Consider the following 7,190-nt stretch of genomic DNA (forward strand, 5'->3'; position numbering starts at 1 on the left):
GTTAGATCAGTGGTGTGTATGGTGTATATGGCTGATTTAGATCAGTGGTGTGTAGGTGTGTTATAGGCTGATGTTAGATCAGTGCGTGGTATGGTGTATAGGCTGATGTAGATCTGTGTGTGTATGGTGTATAGGGCTGATGTTAGATAGTTTGGTGTATGGTGTATAGGGCTGATGTTAGATCGATTGGTGTGTATAGGGCTGATGTTAGATCAGTGGTGTGTATGGTGTATAGGGCTGATGCTAGATCAGTGATGTGTATGGTGTATTGGGCTGATGTTAGATCAGTGGTGTGTATGGTGTATAGGGCTGATGTTAGATCAGTGATGTGTATGATGTATAGGGCTGATGTTAGATCAGTGGTGTGTATGGTGTATATGGCTGATGTTAGATCAGTGGTGTGTATGGTGTATAGGGCTGATGTTAGATCAGTGGTGTATGATGTATAGGGCTGATGTAGATGAGTGGTGTCTATGGTGTATAGTCTGATGTTAGATCAGTGGTGTGTATGTGTATAGGGCTGATGTTAGATCAGTGGTGTGTATGCTGTATAGGGCTGATAGATAACAGTGTGTGTATGATGTTATAGGGCTGATGTTAGATCAGTGGTGTGTATGGTGTTATGGGCTGATGTTAGATCAGTGGTGTGTATGTGTATAGGGCTGAGTTAGATCAGGTGGTTATGTGTATAGGGCTGATGTTAGATCAGTGGATGGTGTATAGGGCTGATGTTAGATCAGTGTGTGTATGGTGTATAGGGCTGATGTTAGAATCAGTGGTGTGTGTATGGTGTATAGGGCTGATGTTAGATCAGTGGTGTGTATGGTGTATAGGGCTGATGTTTAGATCAGTGGGTGTGTATGTGTATAGGGCTGATGTTAGATATGGTTGTGTATGTGTATAGGGCTGATGTTAGATGGTGTGTGTATGTGTATAGGGCTGATGTTAGATCAGTGGTGGATTGTATAGGGCTGATGTTAGATCAGTGGTGTGTATGTGTATAGGGTGATGTTAGATCAGTGGTGTGTATGGTGTATAGGGCTGATGTTAGATCAGTGGTGTGTATGGTGTATAGGCTGATGTTATGATCAGTGGTGTGTATGGTGTATAGGGCTGATGTTAGATCAGTGGTGTGTATGGTGTATAGGGCTGATGTTAGACAGTGTGTATGGTGTATAGGGCTGATTAGACAGTGTGTGTTGTGTATAGGGCTGATGTTAGATCAGTGGTGTTATGATGATAGGGCTGATGTTAGATCAGTGGATGTGTATGATGTATAGGGCTGATGTTAGATCAGTGTGTGTATGATGTATAGGGCTGATGTTAGATCAGTGTGTGTATGATGTATAGGCTGATGTTAGATCATGTGGTATGTGTATAGGGCTGATGTTAGATCATGTGTGTATGGTGTATAGGCTGATGTTAGATCAGTGGTGTGTATGGTGTATAGGGCTGATGTTAGATCATGTGGTGTGTATGGTGTATACGGGCTGATGTTAGATCAGTTTGGTGTATGGTGTATAGGCTGATGTTAGATCAGTGGTGTGTATAGGCTGATGTTAGATCAGTGGTGTGTATGGTGTATAGGGCTGATGCTAGATCAGTGATGTGTATGGTGTATTGGGCTGATGTTAGATCAGTGGTGTGTATGGTGTATAGGGCTGATGTTTAGATTCAGTATGGTGTATGATGTATAAGGGCTGATGTTAGATCAGTGTGTGTATGGTGTATATGGCTGATGTTAGATCAGTGGTGTGTATGGTGTATAGGGCTGATGTTAGATCAGTGGTGTGTATGATGTATAGGGCTGATGTTAGATGAGTGGTGTATATGGTGTATGACTGATGTAGATCAGTGGTGTGTATGATGTATAGGGCTGATGTTAGATCAGTGGTGTGTATGCTGTATAGGGCTGATGTTAGATCAGTGGTGGTATGATGTATAGGGCTGATGTTAGATCAGTGGTGTGTATGGTGTATAGGGCTGATGTTAGATCAGTGTGTGTATGGTGTATAGGGCTGATGTTAGATCAGTGGTGTGTATGGCTGTATAGGGCTGATGTTAGATCAGTGGTGTGTATAGGGCTGATGTTAGATCAGTGTTGTGTATGGTGTATAGGCTGATGTTAGATCAGTGTGTGTATGGTGTATAGGGCTGATGTTAGATCAGTGGTGTGTATGGTGTATAGGGCTGATGTTAGATCAGTGGTGTGTATGGTGTATAGGCTGATGTTAGATCAGTGGTGTGTATGATGTATAGGGCTGATGTTAGATGAGTGTGTGTATGGTGTATAGGGCTGATGTTAGATCAGTTGTGGTGTATAGGGCTGATGTTAGATCAGTGGTGTTTGTGTATAGGGCTATGTTAGATCAGTGGTGTGTATGGTGTATAGGGCTGATGTTAGATCAGTGGTGTGTATGTGTATTAGGGCTGATGTAGATTCAGTGGTGGTATGGTGTATAGGGCTGATGTTAGATCAGTGGTGTGTATGATGTATAGGGCTGATGTTAGATGAGTGGTGTGTATGGTGTTAGGGCTGATGTTAGATCAGTGGTGTGTATGCTGTATAGGGCTGATGTTAGATCAGTGTGGTATGTGTATAGGGCTGATGTTAGATCAGTGTGTGTATGGTAGGTATAGGCTGATGTTATTCAGTGGTGTGTATGGTGTATAGGGCTGATGTTAGATCAGTGGTGTGTATGGTGTATAGGGCTGATGTTAGATCATGTGTGTATGGTGTATAGGGTGATGTTAATCAGTGTGTGTGATGGTGTATAGGGCTGATGTTAGATCAGTGGTGTGTATGTGTATAGGGCTGATGTTAGATATCATGTGTATGATGTATAGGGCTGATGTTAGATCATGTGTGTATGATGTATAGGGCTGATGTTAGATCAGTATGTGTATGATGTATAGGGCTGATGTTAGATCAGTGGGTGTATGATGTATAGGCTGATGTTAGTATCAGGTGTGTATGGTGTATAGGGCTGATGTTAGATCAGTGGTGTGTATGGTGTATAGGGCTGATGTTAGATCAGTGGGTGTATGGTGTGTATAGGGCTGATGTTAGATCAGTTTGGTGATGGTGTATAGGGCTGATGTTATAGTGGTTGTATAGGGCTGATGTTAGATCAGTGGTGTGTATGGTGTATAGGGCTGATGTTAGATCAGTGGTGTTATGTATAGGGCTGATGTTAGATCAGTGTTGTGTATGTGTATAGGGCTGATGTTAGATCAGTGATGTGTATGATGTATAGGGCTGATGTTAGATCAGTGGTGTGTATGGTGTATAGGCTGATGTTAGATCAGTGTGTGTATGTTATAGGGCTGATGTTAGATCATGGTGTGTGTATGGTGTATAGGGCTGATGTTAGATCAGTGGTGTGTATGATGTATAGGGCTGATGTTAGATCAGTGGTGTGTATGGTGTATAGGGCTGATGTTAGATCAGTGGTGTGTATGGTGTATAGGGCTGATGTTAGATCAGTGGTGTGTATGATGTATAGGGCTGATGTTAGATCAGTGGTGGTAGGGCTGATGTTGATAGTATGTATGGTTATGCCATGTTAGATCAGTGGTGTGTATGGTGTATAGGCTGATGTTAGATCAGTGGTGTGTATAGGGCTGATGTTAGATCAGTGTTGTGTATGGTGTATAGGCTGATGTTAGATCAGTGATGTGTATGATGTATAGGCTGATGTTAGATCAGTGTGTGTATGGTGTATAGGGCTGATGTTAGATCAGTGGTGTGTATGGTGTATAGGGCTATGTTAGATCAGTGGTGTGTATGTGTATAGGGCTGATGTTAGTATCAGTGGTGTGTATGTGTATAGGGCTGATGTTAGATCAGTGGTGTGTATGGTGTATAGGGCTGATGTTAGATCAGTGGTGTGTGTATGGTGTATAGGGCTGATGTTAGACAGTGGTGTGTATAGGGTGATGTTAGATCATGTGGTATGGTGTATAGGGCTGATGTTAGATCAGTGATGTGTATGATGTATAGGGCTGATGTTAGATCAGTGGTGTGTATGATGTATAGGGGCTGATGTTAGATCAGTGGTGTGTATGGTGTATAGGCTGATGTTAGATCAGTGGTGTGTATGGTGTATAGGGCTGATGTTAGATCAGTGGTGTGTATGATGTATAGGGCTGATGTTAGATCAGTGGTGTGTATGGTGTATAGGGCTGATGTTAGATCAGTGGTGTGTATGGTGTATAGGGCTGATGTTAGATCAGTGGTGTGTATGATGTATAGGGCTGATGTTAGATCAGTGGTGTGTAGGGTGATGTTAGATCAGTGATGTGTATGGTTATGGGCTATTAGATCAGTGGTGGTATGGTGTATAGGGCTGATGTTAGATCAGTGGTGTGTATAGGGCTGATGTTAGATCAGTGTTGTGTATGGTGTATAGGGCTGATGTTAGATCAGTGATGTGTATGATGTATAGGGCTGATGTTAGATCAGTGGTGTGTATGATGTATAGGGCTGATGTTAGATGAGTGGTGTGTATGATGTATAGGGCTGATGTTAGATCAGTGTGTGTATAATGTATAGGGCTGATGTTAGATCAGTGTGTGTATGATGTATGGGCTGATGTTAGATCAGTGGTGTGTATGATGTATAGGGCTGATGTTAGATGAGTGTGTGTATGATGTATAGGGCTGATGTTAGATCAGTGGTGTGTATGATGTATAGGGCTGATGTTAGATCAGTGGTGTGTATGATGTATAGGGTGATGTTAGATCAGTGATGTGTATGATGTATAGGGCTGATGTTAGATCAGTGGTGTGTATATGTATAGGGCTGATGTAGATCAGTGATGTGTATATGTATAGGGCTGATGTTAGATCAGTGTGTGTATGATGTATAGCGCTGATGTTAGATCAGTGATGTGTATGATGTATAGGGCTGATGTAGATCAAGTTGGTGGTATGATGTATAGGGCTATGTTAGACAGTATGTGTATGATGTATAGGCTGATGTTTAGATCAGTGGTGTGTATATGTATATGGCTGATGTTAGATCAGTGTGTGTATGGTGTATAGGGCTGATGTTAGATCAGCGGTGTGTATGGTGTATAGGGCTGATGTTAGGATCTGTGGTTGTATGGTGTATAGGGCTGATGTTATAGTCAGTGTGTGTGTATGATGTATAGGCTGATGTTAGATTAGTGGTGTGTATGGTGTATAGGGCTGATGTTAGATCAGTGGTGTGTATAGGGCTGATGTTAGATCAGTGGTGTGTATGGTGTATATGGTATGTTAGCAGTATGTGATGATGCTATAGGGCTGATGTTAGATCAGTGTGTGTATATGTATAGGGCTGATGTTGATCATGGTGTGTATGCGTTGTGATAGGCTGATGTTAGATCAGGTGTGTATGGTGTATAGGGCTGATGTTAGATCAGTGGTGTGTATGATGTATAGGGCTGATGTTAGATCAGTGGTGTGTATGGTGTATAGGGCTGATGTTAGATCAGTGGTGTGTATGATGTATAGGGCTGATGTTAGATCAGTGGTTGATGTGTATAGGGGATGATGTTAGATGTTGTCTGATGTGTATGGTGTATAGGGCTCATGTTAGATCAGTGGTGTGTATGGTGTATAGGGCTGATGTTAGATCAGTGGTGTGTATAGGGCTGATGTTAGATCAGGTTGTGTATGGTGTATAGGCTGATGTTAGATCAGTGATGTGTATGATGTATAGGGGCTGATGTTAGATCGTGGTGTGTATGATGTATAGGGCTGATGTTAGATCAGTGGTGTGTATGGTGATATAGGGCTGATGTTAGATTGGTGTGTGTATGGTGTATAGGGATTGATGTTAGATCAGTGTGTGTATGATGGTATAGGGCTGATGTTAGATCAGTGGTGTGTATGGTGTATAGGGCTGATGTTAGATCAGTTGGTGTATGGTGTATATGGCTGATGTTAGATCAGTGGTGTGTATAGGGCTTGATGTTGATCAGTGGTGTGGTATGGTGTATAGGGCTGATGCTAGATCAGTGATGTGTATGGTGTATTGGGCTGATGTTAGATCAGTGGGTGTGTATGGTGTATAGGGCTGATGTTAGATCAGTGATGTTATGATGTATAGGGCTGATGTTAGATCAGTGGTGTGTATGGTGTATATGGCTGATGTTAGATCAGTGGTGTGTATGGTGTATAGGGCTGATGTTAGATCAGTGGTGTGTATGATGTATAGGGCTGATGTTAGATGTGTCTATGGTGATAGTGCTGTGTTAGATCAGTGGTTGTATGATGTATAGGGCTGATGTTAGATCAGTGGTGGTAATGCTGTATAGGGCTGATGTTAGATCAGTGTGTGTATGGTGTATAGGGCTGATGTTAGATCAGTGGTGTGTATGGTGTATAGGGCTGATGTTAGATCAGTGGTGTCTATGGTGTATAGGGCTGATGTTAGATCAGTGTGTGTATAGGGTGATGTTAGATCAGGTGTGGTATGGTGTATAGGGCTGATGTTAGATCAGTGGTGTTATGTGTATAGGGCTGATGTTAGATCAGTGATGTGTATGATGTATAGGCTGATGTTAGATCAGTGGTGTGTATGGTGTATAGGGCTGATGTTAGATCAGTGGTGTGGTATGGTGTATAGGGCTGATGTTAGATCAGTGATGTGTATGGTGTATAGGGCTGATGTTAGATCAGTGATGTGTATGGTGTATAGGGCTGATGTTAGATCAGTGGTGTGTATGGTGTATAGGGCTGATGTTAGATCAGTGGTGTGTATGTGTATAGGGCTGATGTTAGATCAGTGGTGTGTATGGTGTATAGCTGATGTTAGATCAGTGAGGTAGTGTAAGGCTGATGTTAGATCAGTGGTGTGTATGGTGTTATAGGGCTGATGTTAGATCAGTGGTGTGTATGGTGTATAGGGCTGATGTTAGATCAGTGGTGTGTATGGTGTATAGGGCTTGATGTATCAGATTCAAGTGGTTGTGTATGGTGTATAGGGCTGATGTTAGATCAGTGCGTGGTGTGTATGGTGTATAGGGCTGATGTTAGATCAGTGGTGTGTATGGTGTATAGGGCTGATGTTAGATCAGAAATCATCTGCAGAGAGCTTGAGCTGTACTGAGGATACCACTACCAAGCTCTAAACCATCTGTACAGATTAATAAAAGGATCTATGTTATTGGCCATTGTTTGTTTTTTGATTTTGCCATGCT

This window comes from Salvelinus sp. IW2-2015, linkage group LG31 (assembly GCF_002910315.2).
Source record: "Salvelinus sp. IW2-2015 linkage group LG31, ASM291031v2, whole genome shotgun sequence".
Classification (NCBI taxonomy): Eukaryota; Metazoa; Chordata; class Actinopteri; order Salmoniformes; family Salmonidae; genus Salvelinus; species Salvelinus sp. IW2-2015.